Below are 24,826 nucleotides of genomic sequence, written 5' to 3' on the forward strand. Positions count from 1 at the left end.
CGTGAGCGAAGTTTTCCCAGCTCACGCCTTGATTGATTATGTGGGAGTGAAGTGGAGTTTTACAGTGGAAATAAGAGATCATTATTCTAAAGTAATCTGTGTAAACACATTGTTAAAACAGAAACTTTGTCATATTTTAGTAATAAATGTTACAAAATGTAGTAGGCATAAACGATAGAATGTGTAAAGCCCAAGTTCCAAAGATCAAATAAACACTTTCACAAAAGCTTCAAAGACAATACAACAGCCTCCGTGGCGTAGCGCGTTAAGATTTGCCTCTTAGAGCACAACAGCTCTGCCGCCTCTCAGACCTGAGTTTGATTCCCCGCTAGGGATAAAATGTTGCTTTTTTTTTTTTCTTTTTAACCTCAAACGGACATAAAATTTATAAATCGGTATGCACTGTCAGTTAATGAGATCGTTATATTTTCATGTGGGATGCTCCTTTTAAAATATTTTTTTAACAATTGAGACTGCAATTAACAGGAACAACTGTCCTTATAACTGTTATTTTTAAGATCCATAACACACAGACAGACGAGCACTGCGTAATAGGGAGACAGACAGACAGAGATATATAAATAAACAGGGAAGGCACATGTACTGAAAGAAGAAAAAAGATCAACGTGCGTTGTTCCTGTAGTACTGAATGAGCTCACCCGCTCTAACATCTCCCCTCCCCCCATCTGACTCTCTAAGTAACACAGATTACTTTAGAATAATGATCTCTTATTTCCACTGTAAAACTCCACTTCACTCCCACATAATCAATCAAGGCGTGAGCTGGGAAAACTTCGCTCACGTTCTAAGTCGGTGGGGGGATGGAATAGCCGGATGCTGGCAGCTTGTCTTTTATCAGCACATTTAGAGGACAAAGGATGCTGGCGGAGAGGTGTGAACGGATTTAAGAAGCGATTTAAGGTGGGCCGGATATACGAGTTTTTTCGTAGGCTCTGGTAATTCTAGTGTTAAAGGAGTAATATGTAAATTTTTAATTTCAACTTTGTAAGTTATAATTAAAATAAAGTGTAGTTAAGATTATGAGTTTTACCTCTGATAATCTGAAAAAATCCAATGTGTACATTAAAATCCCCCATCAACACTACATGATCGTAATTTATAGAAATTTCAGATAAAAGGTTGCCAAATTCAGTCATGAACAATGAATATGGCCCTGGTGGTCTGTAGACTAGTACTAAAATTATGTTGCAATCTGTACTTCGCCTAAATGTTTAGAAGTGTTTTGCATTTTGTCACAAAGAATTATTCCAAGGCCTCCTCCTCGACCATAATCTCTAGATCTAGAGATTCTCTAGGTTAATCCTGAAACTAGTTTAGTTTTGCTGTGGATTTATTTGTCTGTATTTTTGAAGACAGGTGTTGATATTTACTTACCTCAGCAGCAACATTGATGTATCTGGTGACTCTTCTTATGAAGTCAGTAGATGGACTAGGAGAGCATAGGGGGGTCATCAGGTCGCTAGAGAGTGTTATGGTGCTTTCAGTTTTGCTAGTATGATTGTGAGACATGGACACTATCCAGTGACCTGAGATGAAGACTGGACTCATTCTGTACTGTGTCTCTTTGGAGAATCCTTGGGTACTGTTGGTTTGACTTTGTGCCGAACGAGCAGTTGCTCACAGAGTCCTGAATGAGGCACATTACCTGTACTGTGAGGGAGCATCAGTTAAGACACTACGGCCATGTGGTGCAATTCCCTGAGGATGATCCGACTCACAGGATCCTCAGTATTGAGAACCCAAGTGGCTGGACCAGGCCAAGGGGACACTCACATAACACCTGGCTGTGGAAGATAGTCATTTCCATGTCTGCCTGGAGGGTTGCCAACGAGGAACCCGAGCTATTTCGTCGTGTGGTGGGTGCAGCAACGTGCTGTACCAGTGCATGTTCCCTATCCTGACCTGGCCTGTGTTGATATTTAGAAAGCAGTGAAGAAATGTCATATAGAATCCAACTGTACCAAATACATTTGCAAATTGCCTGCAGCCTCATATGGATATTCTATTTTCTCCTAATACTTTTTGTGGAATATTTTAGAATTAAAAAGTTGCAAGCAGCTTTAACCAGAACCTTGCTGAATTTACAGTACATACTGTATGGTTATTGTTGCATTTTAGCTTTCATGATGATATGTTTAATTCAGCCATGGTTTGATTTCCTGCTTAATATAGTTCAGGGTCTTGGTGGGCCGGAACAAATCCTGGAAGCATGAGGCATAAGGCATAAATTAAGTTTAAAATGGGGCACTAATCCATCACGGCAAACACTCCAACACTCATTCATCTGGAACCAGTTAGAGTTACCAGTCAGTTTAATCTGCATGTCTTTGGGAAGTGGTAGGAAAACCAGAGGAAAGCAAACTCCACACAGATAGTGAAAGGGATGGAATTCAAACTTAACACTAATTCAAGCTAAACACTCTACCACTGTGTCAACTTTTCCTTGTAATTCTGATAGCACTGAATAATAACTGTACCTTTACATGCTTGATATTGCATAATCTGAAAAAGCTTATATTAATATATTAGCACAGTAATGTTAAATGTCTATGGAAATAAAAGGAACAAGCAACAGTAAAAATATTTTAAGCAAGTTTAATACATTTGGTCACTCTTGGATCACTTTATCCCAGGAAAAATAAATGACACATCTGAGTCATGAAAATGTAGAACCATGAGCTGTGGTACAACTGGGTTAACACTAGAATACCTGAAGCCTACGAAAAAAAAAAAATCCCAGGCCACCTTAAATTCCTTCGCACCTCTCCATTAGCGTCTTTTGTTTTGTAAATGTGTCGATTAGCACAAGCAGCCTGCTATCCCATCCCCCCACCCCCGCAACTCAACTTAAGCAAAAAGTTCTCCCAACTCAAGTATTGTTTATCTCAGTGTGATGTGCCTGGAGTTGTACTGGGCAAATAATATATCCTTATTTGGAACACATGTATTTCATTTGTTTTCCATGTCTACAACGATTTGGGTAAATGTAAGATGACAGGAAATGTGAAAAATGCAAGAACTGTTGAACACATACCTAAAATAGAAACTTTTTTCATGTTATAGTGCCAACAACAAAATTTTGACTTGTATAATGTGTGAAGGCTGAAGTCCAAATATCAAATAAACACTTTCACAAAAGGTAGACATATAACAAAACAAGTGCGTTTTTTTTCAAGAATATAACAGAAGAAAAAGAAATCGGGTTAGGGTACAGCATTGACATGACTGTTTGGGTGGTGCAGGGGTAAGAATTGCTGACTCATATTCAAGAGGTCATTCCCCCCAATGTGACACTGCTGTTTTCAGATAAAGACGTGTTATAACAGAGGTGAACTCAGATGAGGATGAGGGTTCTACATTGGAGAAAGAGAACAGAAGCCCTCCCCTCAAGAAACATCCACTCACACATAAGAACAACGCAGCTGCACAAGGCATAAAGGTGAAAGATGGCACAGTTTGGATGCAGCAAGAGGTTGGGCGTCATCATGCCAGTCAATCTGCCACATGCATGTCCTTCAATGAAACAGCAGGGCATGCCAAGCTTGCCTAGATATTGTGCAAAGTTATGTTAGTGATTATGTTTTCTGATGGTCTTTATATGAAAAACATTTATATGTTACTTATATAAAAGCCACATTAAATGTTATTTACCTATATTTATTTACTTTTCTTCTTACAGCATAAAATTACAAATAGACTTCAGATGCTGACAAAGTGTTGATCAAACCTGGCTGTTGGGGGAACCCGAGTCTTGGTTTGGTGAGACAGCTGTATATAGCCAGGGGACAGAAGGCAACTGGACAGGAGAAGGTCAGCTGCAGCTGTAGGTAGGGTAACTCCCCTGTTCCAAAGCCCATTGGATAAGTAGAGGAGCCGCCAGTTAGAAGGAAGAAGGCACCAGGTGTTTGAGAAGGAACTGCTTCCAGCCTATTAATTTTAACCGATTTTTAAAAGGATTTATTTATTATGGATTTTAACCCCCACTTAGCACTTGTGGTTTTTATGGATTATTTATTTATTGAAATATTCTTGAAGCACTGCACTTTGGGCACTGTTTGGTTTGTTTTTAATAAAAGCACTAACATTTTTACACCATCCCCTTGCTCCATGTGTGATCTGTCCTCATTGAACAGCTCATTACCGTTGGTGTTGGGTTCAAGAGACTCCCAAAACTGGAAGATAGAGCTTGGAGCTGGACACACACTGTCACATAAGGCTAAAAGCTAACATTACACTTTGCTAAACAGGCCCTTCTATTGGGTTGGGCAAATGGAGTTGATACCCTGAACACTAGGCTTCAGAGGGCCACAGTAGTGCTGCACCCTAGTTTTCTTTTCTGAACATCATTAAAATTCAGTTTAAATATTTCCATCTTTAACAAAATCCTAAGGGATACATTCCAGGTTTTTACTTCCCGTGATCCCAGGTTAAAGAAAATTTCAAAGCACCCATCATCAGAATTTCATCAGGTAAGTCTGTTTGTTAGTGGAGTATCACCATGTACACTGAGGTTCTCTGTTTGTGCAGTTATAGCATGGCCAGTTTGAGTACTTGGTCTTGATTTGAAGCTGTTTAAAGCAGACATATCTGCGTTGTGTCTGATGATACCAGAACAGACACTGTGTGATCATTAAAAACTTTGGAATAAGTATGTTCCATTAGTAGGAATCAAAGTTAAGTCTTAAGAGGGATGCTGCTAAGTTATATTTTGTTGTTCTCTCCTTTGTTGTTAAATGGCTGTATATTTTTATTTTCTTAGCTTGATTTTTGATGAGGTCAAAGTTAGTGACTTATGCTTTTTTGTATAGATCAGTGGTAACATGAAGATCCGATTATTTTAAAAGGTTTACATTGATTAAACCTGATAAATAATTCTAAGAAAAAATTCTATATTTTAATTTCATCTGAATTTTTCCCACCCCAATGTAGGAACACTTGCAAAGGTGGCACAAAGATTACATAGGATGGGATAAACTGCAATAATCAAATGATACTTTAAATGGTTAAATTTTGTTTTGTCACTTTTATTTTCAAAAATCTTGGACAAAAATAGACTTCTTAAACTTACTGTAAGAATAACTATGTCTCGAGAAAGATTGACTGGATTACCCATAACCTCAACTGAATAATAACTTGCAGAGAGTATAAACTATGAGGATTTAATTAGAGAACTCACTGCAGTGAAAGGTAGGAAATGTAGAAAAATATAATTCTGATCATAATCTGTTGTTATTCTAACAAATTAGCATTGAATTCGACATAAATATTTCTTAGTTTTTATTGCCTCATAATATGTTGATCGCATTTCATTATACAGTGGAACCTCGGTTCACGAACGTCTCAGAACACGTACAAATCGGTTTACGACCAAAAAGTTTGCCAAAGTTTTGCATCTGTTCATGACCACACACTCGGTATACGAACAAGCCAGTTTCCCTTTCGGTTTGTATGTGTTCAGTCTCTCCCTGTGCATTTCCTGTGCAGTGAGCGAGCGAGACACACTCACACAGGCGCACGCAAGAGAGGAATTTAATAAAATCACTTCATTTTTATGTATACACTTCATTTAGATTTGATTTAGGCTGTTTTTCCAACGGCATACTGTTTTCTTCAAATCATGTCATTTTGATTCCTGTTTTCAGGAAGTTCCCAACAAGAGTGTGTCATCCTCAGATGTTGTGATCCAGTCAACAGAGATAGAACAGGATTAAAGTGTCATTTTAGGTTAACCTCCTCATTCAACTAAATTAATTCTTTGCCAATGAATTCTTGATTTCCTGATTGAATTCCTGATTAAGAACTTTACTATTCCTTTTCTTTGACTTCGATTTTGTCTCATGTTTATGGCTTTATAATTTTGATCTCCTAGTACTGACCCTTGCTGTGTCTTTTGACTTTGTGTTTTTCTCCTAGTCATCTTCAAACTTTCTTGCCCTCCAGATAAAATAACCCACAGGATTGGGTACAGGTACATCCTACCATACATTGGATTTTTGACATATAAATTTCAGCATGGGTGGTTTGCAGTCAAAGCAAATACAAATAAAGGATGAATTTTGGGATCATTTCCCACCCATTTCATTCAAATGATTCCTTAATCAAGCTTTCCCTTCATTATTTGGGTAGGGCTATACTGTCAACAAAGTTGTTTATAGCAGTATGTGCATCAAGCCAGGATAGAAAACATAAGAAGACTGTTTACATAAAAGCTTTCTAATACTAACAGTGGATATGTACCAAATGCAACATGTTTATTTGTAATAATGTTTGCTAATATAGCATATAATCTGTACTTTTTACCTTTGCACATTTACACATTCCTATCTGACCAATGGCTGGTAACTCAGCTAGTTCTGTATAAGATTGGGGCACACATTTAGCGGTGTCTGAAATTCAACTTGTTAGAGGAAAGACCTTTTGAGAAACATGCACTTAAGCAATCAACAAAATATATATTTAGGGAAGAATTCTGGATGGGACATTTGTATTGTTTTTGCTATGACTTTGTATTTGTTATTAAATATTTGACAAACAAATTAATGAATTTACTGTGACAACCATCGCTTATGATATAATGCCCTTTCCCACAGCAGGAACTTTTTTCAGGAACCAGGGACTTTACAAAACTCAGGAACTTTTGTAACATTCCCATCACTGGAACTCAGGCCATTTGTAGCTCCTGATAGGAAGCTCCTGGTACTTTTTTAGCTCCTACTCCAGGGTATGTACTTTTCATTCTTTCAGGAACTATTGTGTGTCAGGGTCGGGCTCGGACAATGAATTGTGCTGATTGGCTGACCACAACCACGGACACCATCTTAAAATATGTTAGTAGTTTGGACTTTGGAGCATTATTGGGGAAGATGGAGCACTGCACTTTGCACAACATCACTCTTCATAGACTTCTCCCCTTATGTGTCGCAATATGCACCGCTTCGAAGCAATAATTTCCTCTGTGAAGGTGTGATCCCTTCAATGAATAAGGTGATAATGGCTTAAATGAGATGCTAAAATTAAATGTGTCTCACAGATGTTAGAGAAACTTTACTGTAAGCCGTCTTTTATAGGATGAAAAAGATCTTCCCTATTAAACAAAACAGTGGACTTCAAATTAATTATTTAAAGTAGTTTTAAGCAATAGAACGATATTTTAATATTCTATTTTATAGTGTACTTAATATAAAGAAGAATGTCCATGAACTCCATGGATTTGTCAATTTTAAATGCGCTGTTTATTTGTTTTTCTATTTTAATAAAATTGTCAATATTTTTAGCTATAAATAAGTAATGTTCTAATGTGTAAACAAAAAAAAAACAGTAGTAGTGCTGATAATTTAAATGGGAGGCTTTCAGCTGATCATAATGTAACATTCATTAGAAGGAAAATGGCAAATACAATATGTTCCTAAACAGAGAGAACTGAATTTAAACCCTGCTAAAAAGATAACAGTTAATTAAAAGTCAGGTGGTGGTACATCTGCAGATTTTCAAAATTAATACAGCAGCAATGCCAGATGCACTTAGCCTAAACATATTCAGAAGAAAAGGGAAATCATGAATAACCAACTGTGGATTTCAGTTTTACAAATCTAATAAAAGACATAACAAGCAGAATATAATATAATGTTTTAGTTCTGGCATGTAATTATAGACTAGGAAATATAACCTTTATTGTGGGAAGGGGTTATAATCCATCATAAAGAAACATCATTGGGAGCAAATTGCCATATGTATAGAAGGAGCTAAACATGCCACAAATAACTCTGTGCATTTGCAAATGAGTCATTTACTAAGATCGAGTGACCTCCTTATCTTTCCCAATTTAATAGTTTAAAAGAATATACACAAGACAGTGACTCTTCATTTTAATCAGGCAAAAACTCAAGTTTTTGTTTAACAACCTGTCAAAAATAGCATGTAGAAAATAAAAATACAAGTGAGAAAAGTACTTCAAAGCAATTAATAACAGTCTTTCTTAATTAGGATTAATCACATTAATTTTTTAATATTTGTTTGTAATCTTTCTTTTTAATTTAATTCACTAAATCCAACCATCCTTTTTTGACCTCACTGTCTCTGTTAGAGTGGTGCAGGGAGATAGGGCCTTTATTGACAGCATCAGTGTGTGATGCTCCCTGGCATATCTGTCTGGCAGACCCCTACTCTGTTGTGAACAGTATCAGAAAGGTTATCATCTCTGCATAAGGACACAATTCATTTGAAATGTACGCACTGTATACTTTCTTTTACATTATGAACATTGCAGCATAGCTGACAGTGTACATGAAAACCAACTATACACTATTCCATCCTGGCTTGTTTAATTTATCTCAAGTTTATATCCACTTCCGGATTTAATCATAGTTATGTCAATCTGAAACTAACATTTTAAAAATATGGAGCAATTCTATACTTGTGATCTGAACACTGTTTCCCAAACAAAGTGAATGTTAACAATTAATATGCAAGTTTAGAATTTATTTATGTAACGTATCACCTACTTGTTCGTGTGTCACTGTTTTCAGAAATCATAGACCCTAACCCTTGTTTGCAGGAGTCAAGATACAGAGAAGGGTGGTTGCTAGGTAATGGTAAGGTAGAGGGGCTTTCTGTATGCTGAGTTTTCAGGTGGATAAAACACAGTAATGTGCACAATAGCTTGTCAATAAAAGTCAAGTCACTGAAATTTCTGGGATATTGATCTGGTCAGTTAAGTAGCAGAGGGGGTTGTTAACCAGTTTCAGTTGCGTTGGTGTTTATGAAATGAACAACAAGTGCATTAGAGGGGCAACAATGAGACGACCCCCAAAACAGGAATGGTTTAACAGGTGGAGGCCACTGACATTTTTCCCTCCTCATCTTTTCTGACTGTTTTTTCACTAGTTTTGCATTTGGCTATGGTCAGTGTCTCTACTGGTAGCATGAGGCAATACCTGGACCCTACAGAGGTTGCACAGGTACTCCAACTTCTCCAAGATGGCACATCGATACATGCCATTGCCAGCAGGTATGCTGTGTCTCCCAACACAGTCTCAAGGGCATGGAGGAGATTCCACGAGACAGGCAGTTACTCTAGGAGAGCTGGACAAGGCCGTAGAAGGTCTTTATCCCATCAGCAGGACCGGAATCTGCTTCTTTGGGCAAGGAGAAACAGGATGACCACTGCCAGAGTCCTACAAAATGACCTCCAGCCAGGCCACTGATGTGAATGTCTCTGACCAAACATTCAGAAACAGACTTCATGAGGTTGGCCTGAGGGCCCGACGTCCTCTAGAGGGCCCTATGCTCACTGCCTGGCAACGTTAAGCTCGATTGGCATTTGCCTCAGAATATCAGAATTGGCAGGTCCACCACTGGCACCTTGTGCTTTTCACAGATGAGAGCAGGTTCACCCTGAGCATATGTGACAACTGTGAAAGGAACTAGAGAAGCCGTGGAGAATGTTATGTTGCCTGTAACATCATTCAGCATGACCAGTTTGGTGGTGGGTTAGTGATGGTCTGGGGAAGCATGTCAATGGAGGGAGGAACAGACCTCTACAGGCTAGACAATGGCACCTTGACTGCCATTAGGTATCAGGATGAAATCCTTGGACCCATTGTCAGACCCTATGCTGTGCAGTGGGTCCTGAGTTCCTCCTGGTGCACAACAATGCCCAGCCTCATGTAGCGAGAGTATGTAGGCAGCTCATGGAGGATGAAAGAATTGATATATAAATAGGCGGAGTGGTGGCTCTGAGGCTAGGGAGCTGCACTGGCAATCGGAAGGTTGCCAGTTCAAATCCCATAAATGGCAATAGGGACTCTGCTCTGTTGGGCCCTTGAGCTAGGCCCTTAACCTGAAATTGCTGAGCGCTATATAAATGCAAAGAATTATCATTTATCATAATATATATATATTTAGATATATTACACACACACATATATATACATATATATATATATATATATATATATATATATATATATATATATTGTTAGGTCCTAATAAAGGAGTAATATTGAGTGAATAAATTTGTTTTAAAATTGTACTTGAAAGCGGAAAGGCTTGTGCAGTTGCAGAGGGATGGATGAAGCAAGTTCCACAGTTTGGGAGAAGCCACAGAGCAGAAAAGACCAGAGTCAGAAGACCAGAGGGAATGAGGTTGAAGAAGAGCAAAAAGATAAGACGTGGCAAGGCCATTATGTTATGTACTTTGAATGGAAATATGAGGAGTTTAAATTGAACGTGAATAAATACAGGAAGCCAGTATAACTGGAATGATATGTGCAGATTTCCTGATATGGGAGAGTATAAACTACTTGTATATGTGTGACTATATGCAAACTTAATCTATGTGTAAATGCAGTATATATAAACATTAACATATCACATGTTAATCAATACAACTTTAAAGAATAAATCACAGTGAAGACAAATGATTAATTTTGGTGGTTGCAAACGTCATTATGTTAAATCTTTTTGAATGACACAACTAAACCCCATCTCAAGTGCCTCTCCTGTCAGAAGGTGATTTGTCTACTCTATAGGTATCATAATAACTTTTGCCAAAATAAGCAATAAAAGCCATCTGTACAGAGCTTCTTTTTTTTCTTTCCATACATTTACAAATGTATCTTGCAGGGTCTTGAGATCACTTGAAAATTAGGAGGTAACTATTATAGTAAAATCAGGTGAAAGTTAAAAACCACTTATTAATTTCTATGGATTAGGATTCTAAAAGCAGAAGAGGTGAAATAATGAAGGTAAGCCAATAGGGGCCATATATTTTTTTAAGAGAGTAAAACTAGATGTGCAATTCTGAATTTAAAGCACAATCAAAAATCACTTGGAGACTGGCCAAAGAATAGGAAATAAGTAGAAGGATAAGAAATTTAATATAAAGAATTAAAACAGAATTATATTGGAGATCAGACATTGTCTATGAGTAAGAGCTTAAAGAAGACAAGATGTTTTTTAAATTGAAATACTAACTACAAATGCAGCATTAAATGCAAGAATTTTTAAATGTTTTTGAGCTGTCCAGAAACATTAGCAGTTCTTCTGCCTCTTACCTCTCCTGCCATAAACTGGCAATTATGTGGAATGTTTCATCATGGTAGACCCTTTTCATCTCAGTTTAGAGGAAAGTCTTAGAGAAGAGGAGTAGTAGCAGTCTTATCTGTGAGTCATTTTATACAAATTTCTAGAGCATATGGTGTTTGCTTAGATGGTTAATTTTCTTTGGTGTCACATGGTTTTATTTTCACAAGTAAAATATTTTCAACTGCAGAGAGAAATTATTTTTTATAGAAAGAGGCTGACTTACATAATACAACTGCTGAAGGGTGCTAATTGAAGAAAACACTTTTTAAGGCTTTAGAATAATGAGCTAATTCTGGAGACAAAAATGTGTTTCAACTAGCATTTCTTAACCTAGGAAAAAGTTATCAAAACTAGAAATTTTGGTAAAACTGATTTTTAAAGATGGATATTGACCTACATGAGAATTAAAATTAAAATTCTAACATTTGCCATTCAAACGATTTCTCTTATTTTTTATATCTCAGCTCTACAGTGAATTTGTAAAGTATTCAGACCCCTTCACTTTCTGCACACTTTATTATGCTGTAGGATTTAATTTTAAATGGATAAATTTGCCATTTTTGCCTATCAGTCTATACTCAATAGCATTTAAGTCAGTGAAAACATGTTTTTAGAAAGGTTTGTGCATTTATTAAAAATCAAATACTTACATATCTCATTCATATAAGTATTTAGACATTTTGCAATGGCGCTCCAAATTGTAGTCAATTGCATCCTATTTGTTTTAATATCCTATTTATTTTTGAGATATGTCTAGAATTTGATTAGAGTCAATCTGTAGCAGTTTGCTTGGACATTTTTGAGAAAGGCACACCTTTATACATATAATGTCTCAGAATTCACACTGCATGCCAAGGTAAAAACCAAGCCAAGAAGTCCAAGGAGTTCTCTGTAGACACAACTGTGGTAAAGCACAGATAAAAATTATTTCTAAATATTTGAGTTATCCCAGGAGCAGAAGAAGTTTGGAACCACCAGGACCACTACCAGACGTCCTAGAGTTTGGCCATCTGGCAAAACTGAATAACTAGGCGAGAAGGACCTTGTTCATGGAGGTCTGCCAAGAACCCTATGGTCACTCTAAAAGAGCCTCAGAAGTCCTCTGCCTGAAACAGGAGATCTTGTGGGAAAGACCATCATCTCAGCAGCACTCCATCAACCAGGTGTTTAGTATGTAGACAGACGCCACACTTGAATATAAGGCATTTGACATTTTAAAGAACTCTGAAAGCATGAGGAAAAAGATTCTCTGGTCGATGAGGCAAAAATGCAACTCCCTGGGTAGAACTCCAAGCACATTGTCTAGAGAAGGCCAGGCAGTACTCAACATCTGCCTAATACCATCCCTACAATGAAGCACAGTAGTGGCAGCATCATACAATAGAGGTGCTTCTCAGCAGGAGGGCCTGCAAGACTGGTCAGAAATGAGGAATGATAATACATAGAGGTCCTTCAAGAAAACCTGCTCCAGAGTGCATGCAACATCAGACTGGAGCAACGGTTCACCTTTCAGCACAATAATGACCTGAATGATACAGTCAAGACAATGCTGGAGTGGCTTTGGGAAATGTTTCTGTCTGTCCTTGAGTTGCCCAGCCAAAGCCCAGACTTTAAACTCCTTAGAACATCAGTGGAGAGACCTGAAGATAGCAGTGTACAGTTGCTTTCCATCCAATCTAACGGAGTGTAAGAGGATCTGACAGGAAGAATGGGATAAACTGCCCAAATCCAGGTGTGCAAAGCTTGTAAAGACTTACCCAACAAGATTCAAAGCTTTAACTGCTGCTAAAGGTGCTTCTACAAAGCATGCAATGGTCTGAATACTTATATGAATGAGAGATTTATTTTATTGATTTTTAATAAATTTGCAAACCTTTTTAAAACATTTTCACTATGTCATTGTGGGTTATTGAGAGCAGATTAATGGTCAAAAATTAAATCTACAACACAATATAAGGTGCAGAAAGTTAAGGGGTCTGAATATTTTCTGAATCCACTGTATTTATTTAATTTAGTATTTTAGTATTGTTATTTCATGGATCAAGCATCCTGGGTTTAAAACTTAATATTTCTCTTTGTGGAGTTTGTATGTTCAACCTACTGTATGTCTGCATATGGTCTTCCTTTGGGTAATCCTCCACATCCACATTGCAAAGTACTGACCACTACATGATCACATCCAAAATGTGCAGGTTAATTTAACTAGTGACTAAATTCACCTTGTGTGTGAATGTACCCTGTTAAGAAATTGTACTCTGTCCTGGGCTGGCTCCGGTCCAATGCCCAGTACTGCTAAGACAGACATCAACCAACTACAACTCTAAATGGGATTAAGTAGGTTTCATTTGGGTGCTTTCTCGTTTATAGAATGGCTAGTATGAAGAGGAATGTTCACTAACACTATACATTCATATGTATTCAATGTGATTTTTTTTTTAACATAAGTCTCATGAGTACAGTAAGAGCTACTTGCCAAACAGTATGGGGAACCTCAGAGTAGATTGTTCTCCAGGTCGAAATGAGCCAGTAAAAATGTTGTGAGGGCACAATTCTCTAGTAGCCCTAGTTGGCCAGACCTAGTGCACACTGGAAGGATTTTGTATCGACTGATCTAGAAGGAACTGGAAAACATTTCTAAGGATGGTGTTACTTAATTAATCCAGTATTCCATGTTGCCACTTAATCCCTCTCCAAGGAAAGTGAAAAAAGTAATAATGAAAAAATGTACTCTGAACTGGAAACGTGAGAAGCATAAATAAGGATTACAAGTGAGGTCAAAATAGTTTAACTCTGTCTCCGATGATAGTGCTCCTTTCATTCTGACTCATTTCATAGTGTTGTATTTTCTCTTACTCCATATATTGGCATTTCTTAATGCAAATTTATTACAAGAAATGCAGAACTACATGCTATCTGTAACAGGTTTGAGAGCTCACCAATATATACATGTTAAAAATCTTAGGCTGCTTGAGGTAAAATACTTGTATGTCCCAGAAGGCCTTTGTTATATAAAGCCTTTTTTCTTAGAATTTGTATTGAGCACATTGTATGTATCATGGATGATTATTTTTGATAAAAAGGTGCTAATAATGTGGTTTGTGTTATTAGTGTGTAAGTTTTTGATTGCTTAAATTGATTTGAACATCTGGCCATGAATTAGGAAAAGGAGCTTCCCAAACATGTCAGCTCTAAAGATGACTCTGAATATTCACTATATGGATATTTTTAACAGCACAGAAATTGGTTTTGTCTACAAATATAATGAAAAGCCTATGTGTCAAATTGGAAGCTAATGTAATTCAAATGTATTATTTTACGTATGTGTGTATGTGAGGGTGGAAGTTAATAACTGTAGCTTAAAATATAATTTATAAAATAATGTTAGAAATAAAATGCTTTTGATTTAACAGAGAGTTACTTAGCCATTATGCTTTATTTACTTTCACAAAATCATTGATATGATTCAAGAATACTCCAAAATCCTACTATTGCACTGATATAATTACTGCTGAAATTCTTAATATTCAGAGCTTATGCATTTCAACTTTAGGGGGGCATTCTTGTAGTGACCATCGCAAACAGCATAATGCCATGGAGGCTAAACTTAAAAAAATAGTAAATTCATTAAATTATTCTTATGAGACAGAGATAAACTTAAGGGATTGCAAATTGCAAAGGGTATTGAACTTTTGTATGTTACTTGGGTGGCTTTGCCTAGCACAGTACCACATTATGCACTCCAATCTCTTCTCATATCTCACTTTTTCACTCACTTATTTTTCTCCAGATCTTGGTCCATCTTACTCTCACCAGCTCAATGATGTTCACAACCATCCTACAGGCACTACAGGCAAATCATTTCTGGGGTCATGGGTTGCAATAGAGTTGCTGCAGGACTACCAGGCAAACCTTCATCGAGCAGCAACTAGTGGTTGCATACCCTTAGCTTCCCTTGAAGATCATGTCTCCACTACCTATGCTGCCTGTTCAATTACAGGAATAGCATAGTCTTAAACATTCCAACAGGGAGAGTGTGTTCAACAGCACATCACAGGCCTCTCTATGTCTCACTTTTCCTCACCGTGTCTTTTAATTGAGGGTCAGGCAATCCTAGCAACTGGTTTGAACTCTAGAAGTACATGACATGTTTCTGCCACAGGTCACATTTTATCTCCCTTTAATGGTGGTGCTTGTGTCTGTTACTCTTCCATGCATACATTATGCACACAAAACATACTGCCCCAAAATGAGGTTAATTTGTCATACTATCATGGCAAACTATGTTGTCATTGCCAGTGCATGTTTCCTGCTCGTTGTTGGGGGTTATAAGGGAATACCCTTGTCTTGTAACTCCTTTTAAAACCTGCAATCTCTGTTTAGACCAGGCCTTTACTACGGCTTACAACCAAGAATATTACATGCAAATTCAACAGAAACTGGTGATCTGGATGAATTTTGAGCGTTGTATGTAAAGTGCTTTATAAATAAAGTTGACTTGACTTGACACTTGTTCCTGGAGCTAAGAGGCATCAGGTTTTAGCCACTGTGCTATATTGCCGTCCATAAACATATTTTAATAAGTTTTGAATATGGATAGGTTCATAATATAAACTATGATGCTTGCAAACTAGAAAAGCACAATTTCAATGTTTAGTGTGATAGAGCTAGGCTGACTGGATCAGTTCCTTCATTCCATCAGGAACAGTTTGGTTTTATGCCAGGGAGAGAAACAACTGATGCAGTCTTTGCATTTAGATAGCTCACAGACAAATGTTGAGAAAAACAGAAAGGATCGCATATGGTGTTTATTGATTTGGAGAAGGTTTATGATAGAATGTCACATCAAAAGGTCTGGAGGCGCATAAAAGAGAAAGGAGTATCAAAGAAGTATGAAAGGATTGTCCAGAATATGTATGACGGAGTAAGGACTATGGTTAAAAACAGTGTTGGGGAAACAGACAACATCCCAGTTAGAGAGGGTCTGTACCAGAGATCATCTTTAAGTCATTTTATCTTTGATCTGGTCATGGTTGTGTTGAGTCTTGGGATAAAAGAACAATCCCCCAGTGCATGATTTTGATGATGACATTGTGTTGTGTAGCACCAGAAAGGTGGAAGTGTGGAGGAAGCTGGAAGAATGGAGAAGGGCTTTGGAAGACAGAGGACTGAAGGAAATTAGGAAGAAGTCAGAACAAATGAGGTTTAACGATGATCAGGATTCAGAAGTTAGCCTGCAGGGAGAATTACGGAAAAGAGTGGATAAAAATAAATATCAAGGATCAGTGGTAGGCCAAGATGGAAAATTAGATGCATAGAGTGCAGTGCGGATGGAAGAATTGGAAGAAGGTATTAAGAGTATTTTGTGATCAAAGAATTAAGGCAAAGTTTTTAAGACAGATGTATAACCAGTTAAGATATATGGAGCTGAGACATGGTAGTAAGGGGAGCACAGGAGAAGTTAGATGTAACAGAAATATGAATGTTGAGATGGATATGTAGAGTTAGAAAAAAGGACATAATTAGAAATGAGAAAATCAGATAATCAGAGGTACAACAAAGTGGGAGAGACATCTAAGAAAGTACAGGGAAGCAGACTGGAGACAATGAATATGTGGACAAAAAAATGCTAGAAATGGAAGTTCAGGGGAAGAGAAGGTAAGGGAGGATTAAGTGGTGGGTGTTGGATAAAGTAAAAGAAGATTTGAAAGAAAAGGCCCTGTCTGTGGAGGAGATTCAAGACCGGGCTGTACAGGAAAGGTTGATTAAGCACATCGACCCCACAAAGTAGACTATGATAGAATTAGGCGGTAGCTGTGTTTTTTCCAAAATTACCAACGTTCAGCAGCTCTAGCATAAAAATGGGATTCAACAAAAGCCTGACACGCTGAAATGATTCCACAGATAAAATATCTTTGTTTTTAAGGGTTTTAGTTAAAATTCAAAGTAAAATAGTTCACACAGAAAAGAGAAAATTGAAATAGTAAAAAATGGAAAAGTTCTTGTTAAGAAAAGTTCTGTTCAAAGCTTAAATCTCGTTACATTTCAAATCGTTACAAATCACTTCAAAACGTTTCTGAAACATTTCAAAACGACAGTCAGAAAACTGTATGCCTATCCCATTTCTAAGTTGAAAATGGGTCTTTAAGTCCCTGTGTACTTGGACCTGTTCTAAACACACAACTGACTCAACTATCACACTGCATCTCAGTAATAGCAAGAAAGTTCTATCTCTTGCTAACTTACAGGGGGAAAAGACTATACCATTGTCTATGACTATGAAAGAAAATGATATTCTATTCAAATTAAGCAAATTCTAATATGAGTTTAACTCAAAGCTTTAACTTTCTATGATTGGCTCTTACATAGGCAAATAACTACCATTACCTGTACAGTGTAGTATTTCTACAAGATGTTTCATTATTTGCTTGTAATTCCATAAATGTATAATTAGATGTTGTTATTAAATAAGAAATATGCAAATTCTTTTAAATTTAATTCTTCAAAACTTTATTTTTATATGTGGCATTTTAAACTTACCACTTATCAATAAAGTCCACTTGCCTCTTAGCACATTTACTTTATCAGTGGTCATAAGGCAACCAAATTCTTTCCAGAAAAGAGTTTTTGTCAGAGTGTGATTACATTTATGCACCAGTTCTTCTACTACACCATTATCACTAAATGAATGAACTCTTCTAGTTGTAATGTAACCTCTTCAATTGTGTCTTCAGTCAGTGTCAATGATGGCCCTATCATTTTTACACCTCTCATCAGTGTCTGATGCTGACAGCCATCCTGAGCTATCTTTATCCTGCACATCTGTCCAGCCATTTTTGAACATCTCTATCCACTCTGTGAAGGCTATGATTATTCATCTAAGCTCATTGAGACTAAGCCAAAGGGAACACATGAGAGGAGTGTATAAGAAGCCAGAGAAGTTACATGTCTACCAGTTTTATAGATGCAGAAAAAGAACCATGACCACCACACCCACATACATACACATACCACATACTTGTCTACGTTCTGCTACTCCACTGCCTGACTCTTGTTAAAACCATCTCTGCAGGCAATAGGTCTCATCTTGCCTGACCAGATGGAGGAAAACTGTTACTACATTTCATATTCTACAAAAGCCAAAGCAGACAGCAACTATGTGCACTTACTATTTCTGTAATAAATTGAATATTATCTATTCGGAACCCCAACCTTTCTTCATTACTTCCATCTGCTAATTTTTCACAACATGTATACACTTTGAATGGGAAAAGCATTGTCCCCATACTAAGTGCATTGACAAGTGTGAAGGTGAGCTTCTTTTAACAACTTCTGACAACAACACTTTCCCCTTCCTGCTTAGGCCCACATGAACAGTCACATGGCCACGATCGAGATTTGATATCAATTCACACATTGACACCAAGGTTAAATGCATTAGAATACTAAACCACTAATAATAACAATTATATATTTTATTTATATAGTGCCTAGCCTAAGAGTGACAACTTGTAAAGTCTAGGTGAGCTCTCTTACAAAAATGGCTTGTAAACAAAGTGCTTACACTTTTTAAAAGCCGTCTTATTAACCTCACATTCTTATTGATCCAGCACTGATAAAATTTCATGGAGAACCACAAAGTAAAAAGGAACAAGGTGTGCTAAAATTGTACTACCAAAGGGCACAAACTCAAACAGTAAAGGTGTAAAGAACAAAAAAAACAATTCAGAGTGCAAGCTCAGAGCACAGTAACTTCAGGTAAACAAAGGTTAATTTAGACATACAGTAAAGAAAATTAAAAATGATAGACCTGAAAGGATCCTAACAATAAACATCCATTAATATAATTATTGAGCTATGAACAATTGACAATGAGTGAGTGTGAAATAAAGACTCAAGTCCACATCATTCCTAGAGAATACAAACTTCTATGTGTTTAGTTATAATGCCAAAATAAAATAGATAAAATAATACACAATCCCCTCTGAAGACCTAGACTACCTGGCTGCCCATCTGGGCATTCTATAGTATGGGTTTGTGCTGGGTAGTCTAATAAGAAGTCAAAATATTTTCTCACAGACACACACATACAGATATACTGTATATAAGATGCAATGAGATTCCAGAATTGACCTGCTCGCTGACTGTCATGTGGTGTCGCACCATTTAATGAAACAATCCCTTTCTCACTGAATCTAATTTACTACTGAAAATGTGTCTGATAGTGAATTTTCCGACATTGGCTGCCTATATTCTGTGGAATAAAAATCACATATCCCCCTGTTCCCCTAAGGGTTAACATATGGACTGTCATATGCTGGGCTGTTGAGCAAGAATGTACTCTGTGCTTAAAGTGCAAAATGCTTTTTAAGAACTTCTGTTTTTATGTTAAAATAGCCATATGACTTATGATTTATGCTAGTAAACATGCTCACAATATAAGGAGCTGTTTGGAGACTGTAAGGGGGGCACCTCTCTGGCTTGCAAGCAGAGAACTCACAGCTACTCACCTGTTGCCAATAAAGATTACTAACTGACTGATGAAGCTCTTGTCTTCCTTGGTGTATTCTACCACAACTCCAATATTTTCATATTATGATAATAATACAGTATGTTCCCAGCACATTTGAAGTTCCTCAACCAGTTTTCCCAGATATCAAGAAGACACTCTTAAACACCAATATACAACTGTCCACCAAGGAATTTTGCACAATATATAGCATTCAAAACACTAATTACCTACTTTTACATTACTTAATATATTCAATACTGTGTATATCTGCATGCAGTGTGCAGGTAAACACAATACTATACAGTTTTGAATGGTACTGTACTATGATAATGAAAACACATAATGAGTGCATATAAAACTTTGAAAAATTAAAAAAATAAGGCAATGTTAAAAAAAATTGACTACTTACCAATTGAAGAACTGAAATGCATTTGGTTAGCAAGAAGAGGAAGAGGGTAGAGGGTTAGTTACACTATCCTTGTCCACTTTCTTTGTAGTATTTTCATATAATAATGTGACAAAAAGAATAATGAAAAATGAAAGGCACAACACTTTTAAACATTTACAGAACAAAATGCAATCTTATGAACAGATGAAACATGACTGTTGGTGCCACACTCTTCACCTTTTTAGATAGATAGATAGATAGATAGATAGATAGATAGATAGATAGATAGATAGATAGATAGATAGATAGATAGATAGATAGATAGATAGATAGATAGATAGATACTTCATTAATCCCAGGGGGAAATTCACTTACTCCAGCAGCAGCATACTGATACAAAAAAAACCAATATTAAATTAAAGGTTGATAATAATGCAGGTAAAAACAGACAATAACTTTGTATAATGTTAATGTTTACCCCCCAACCCCCCCATCCTCGGGTGGAAATTGAAGAGTCGCACAGTTTGGGGGAGGAACGATCTTCTCAGTCTGTCAGTGGAGCAGGACAGTGACAGCAGTCTGTCGCTGAAGCTGCTCTTCTGTCTGGAAATGACACAGTTTAGTGGATGCAGTGGATTTTCCATAATTGTTAGGAGCCTGCTGAGCGCCCGTCACTCTGCCATAGATGTTAAACTGTCCAGCTCCATGCCAACAATAGAGCCTGCCTTCCTCACCAGTTTGTCCAGGCGTGAGGCATCTTTCTTCTTAATGCTGCCTCCCCAGCACACCACTGCGTAGAAGAGGGCACTCGCCACAACCGTCTGGATAGAACATCTGCAGCATCTTATTGCAGATGTTGAAGTTGTTGATGTTTTTGTGCACTTTTTCAGAAGCAGATTCAGAAAATGTGGATAGTGAATTTCAAAAAGGCTTAACAGCAGATTTACAGATAGTGAGATTACAAATAGCAAAGGTTTAGTGTACATTTAAGCAGTAGAAGCCAACATGTAACGGGACAATGAAATGGGACTCCCACTGGTGAAGAAGAAGTGAGAGAGTCTCTAGAGGCTAGTAGCCTAATATTGTGCAGACTCGACAATGAAGATACTGTACATTGCCACAGAGGCTAGTAAACATTCTCTGTATATAAAAAAGATGAAGAGCTTCCTGTGTATTCACTAGCTAAGAGCACATACGTGAACATACTCCCAGAAGCTAGAGAGGGATGTGCCAAAAGTTTCTACACCCACCCACTTATGGCATAGTCAAAGCAAAGATGCTCCAAGTGTAGTGTATTAGTACCGTGCTGTACACTGAAAAGGCTGTCACGTCTTTTAAATTAGTCTACACCAGATTCTAGGAGAAGAAGTGGGGCTGTTTAATTTAACAAAATGTTTTTGTTTTGGTTTTTTACTTTATATGCAATTATACCATTCAGTTTCAAAGTACAATCTGTTTTGTTAGTGTTTCTAAAGCAACCAGTTAATCTTGAAAAGAATAAAAACATAACTACTTCATATTACTGTGTGTGGGAGATTTGTTCATTGTGAAAGAAAGAGGTGTATAACACAAGTCTTAAATAAAAACCTTTTACATAATCTAATGAAACTCAGAAAGAGAGATGGACCATTAAAGGGCATAAAAGGGATAGATTCTCCATAATCTATTTGATGGTTCAACTCAGAGAACAATTTATGAGAATTACCCACAACATTTGAAGATACTTAATGTTTAATTGTATTATCTTTATATAGTGATTAGGATTAATAACATGCACATACCTTTAATTGGATAATGGCTGAAAAGGGGAGAAGGGGCACTAAACAGGACAGGATTGTTCCAGAGCCTTGCAATACAATGCAAAATGTTTTCACGTATACTATATGTATTAAAATCTCTCAGTAACAACAACATCAATTATCATATACCATTTTCTTTTCTAGCAGAATCTAGAAAACAAAATGGTATATGCAGAATTTATAGCAGAATCTCCCATTTGGATCCAATGTTTTGATAGACTGCAATGACTTCATGATTATTAATAGTGATATGTCTGTATTGACAGAAGCAGAAGATTAGAGAGCTGGTCTTGTCAACATAGATTTCTAAGTTTGAATTTAATTAAACTGAACTTGTGAAAACTTTATTCAATAGTTACTGCTGGTACAGGTAATGTGCCATTGATTTTTGGCAACTGAAACAGAGCTGGAAACACCAAATTAGCATCAACCCAATTGACCATGCCCAGCATTACTTGGGCTCTGTCATTTGGGTAGTAGACCAGACTCAGATGAGCTTGACTGGTGCTGCTAATATTGGTCACACTAAGTTCCTCTCTGTGAGAACAGACACACATGTAGACACAGAAACATATTTTCACAGACACCTTCGGTTTTATAATGCTTTAGTTGCAATGCTCTTGAGCTGTTAGAAGTTCAAGTAAAATAAAACGTGCACTTACACTTTTAAGTATAAAAATATAGAAAAATAATTGTGTGTAATCCTTCTTATCACTTTAAAGCACAATAATAAAATCACATTTCCCTACATAAACCAACACGAAAAGATATTGTTACAAGGAAAGTGAATGTGTGTAGCTTGTGCACAAACATTACAAAATATCTTTCACATAAGAAAATAATTTTACCATACATCACCATCACACAAATATTTATTATTCATTTTTTGTGAAATTAATAATAATAATTATTGTATGTCACTTTTACTGTTTCCTTGAATATAAATGAAGATATACACTTGTGTTCAGAAGTAACTGATTAAATCCTAACAGGGGGAAAGGGCACTTTGGCCAATGAGAATAAAGGAGCAAGGACTTGAGCCACTGTAGCTATCCCTTTGTGCACATCCCTGATCAGGATTACCCCAATGTATGCTTTGCTTCTGTTCCTCCACTAAGTCACACTGGTAGAATAAAACTATGGTACAACACCCTAGTACTACATATTTGATTGAAAGAGATATTTATAGATTTATTACATCAACAAAAAATCAAAGTCAATTTTAGTGCTAAGACCACAACTAAATTTTGGTTGGTCTCTATTGTACATAGTACAATTTATAAAAAGAATTAACACACGTTTCAAACTTTTTCCTAAATTTCTGTGCATTGGAATCAATAAATAAATCAGCCTACAGTTGGTATCATCACAATGCAACAAGCACCATACAATCAGCAAACACAACAATCAACATAAAGATAAATGGTATGGCCCAGAAACATGCCTCTGCTATAAAGTATGATGTAAAGTTCCAAAGTAGTTAATAATTAAGAGTCATTTTTGAATTTCTAATTAAAAGAAATATGATATGTGAATTGTTATCCCAGAACAAAATCTAAAGTTAATTGCTATATGTGAATTAATTTTCTAATTTAAATGTACTGCTACATTTAACATAGGATGTCCTAGTTAAACAGGCAGGTAGTTTCAAGAATATATTCTCTTACTTAGAGGGTGTATATCATATATTCTTTTTTTCTTGTGCTTAAGAAGTGAAGCTCTAGCCAGAAGTAGTCAGAAAAAGAAAACAAAATTGGGAAATGTTGACTTTTGCTAATTTTTCCATCTTTACAGTTTTCTCACCCATAACAGTAAATTGTTTGGCTTTGCTTGGGCAAGACAACAGCTTGTTTGTTCCCTTCAAATTCTTAATTTCAGAATCAATGAAACATTAAAGTAAAATCAATACTGTCAGGATTACTGAAGTGCCTAACTCCTTTTTTAACTTTTTTTTTTCTGCAGCATCCTTAATATTGCTCCATACAGGTTTTGCTTTCTGTTTGCAGAGTCACCATCAGAATAAGTCATATGACGGGCGGCTGTACCCAAGAGAATTTAAAAAAAAACAAAAACCTCAGTCCAGTTTGACTTTTCTATATATAAAAAAGAAGAGTCTATAACCCTGTTTTTGAATTTTCTGTATTTACCATTTTGGTTTTGTCTAAGACTTTGAGAATTGGATTTTATTATTGTGACTTTGGCTGAGGCGGCACGGTGGCGCAGTGGGTAGCGCTGCTGCCTTGCAGTTGGGAGACCTGGGGACCCGGGTTCGCTTCCCGGGTCCTCCCTGTGTGGCGTTTGCATGTTCTCCCCGTGTCTGCGTGGGTTTCCTCTGGCCGCTCTGGTTTCCTCCCACAGTCCAAAGACATGCAGGTTAGGTGGATTGGTGATTCTAAATTGGCCCTAGTGTGTGGTGGGTGTGTTTGTGTGTGTCCTGCGGTGGGTTGGCACCCTGCCCGGGATTGTTTCCTGGCTTGTGCCCTGTGTTGGCTGGGATTGGCTCCAGCAGATCCCCGTGACCCTGTGTTCGGATTCAGCGGGTTGGAAAATGGATGGATGGATGGACTTTGGCTGATTATGTGTCTTTCCTAACTTTTTTCCTGGTATATTTCTTTCCTTTTTCATTTTCCGATCAAATTACCTTTTTGACCCTTTTACTTTGTAGTTTATTTTTTTAAGTATGTTTTCTTTATTATTTGAATAAATAAATTGCTTAATTTTTTATTAATTAATTGATTATTATAAATTCCTTTGCACCTCTTCATCAGCATCTTTGTTTTGCAAATATGTCAATCGGCACAAGCAGCAAGCAGCCTCCTATCCCATTCCCGACCGACACAGCTGAAGTTCTCCCAGCTTAAGTCTGTTTATCTGGATGTGAAGGTGCCTTAGAAATTAGTAGTAGAGTTTAATTATTTTTATGGTAATCTTAATTTCTCTTTAATCTATAAGGACAAAGGTAAACATCTTCCTTTCGTACAAAGAAGAAACCAGCACCAATAGGACTGCTAGAAGGTATATTGA

Source organism: Erpetoichthys calabaricus, chromosome 6, assembly GCF_900747795.2.
Source record: "Erpetoichthys calabaricus chromosome 6, fErpCal1.3, whole genome shotgun sequence".
NCBI classification, from domain to species: Eukaryota; Metazoa; Chordata; class Cladistia; order Polypteriformes; family Polypteridae; genus Erpetoichthys; species Erpetoichthys calabaricus.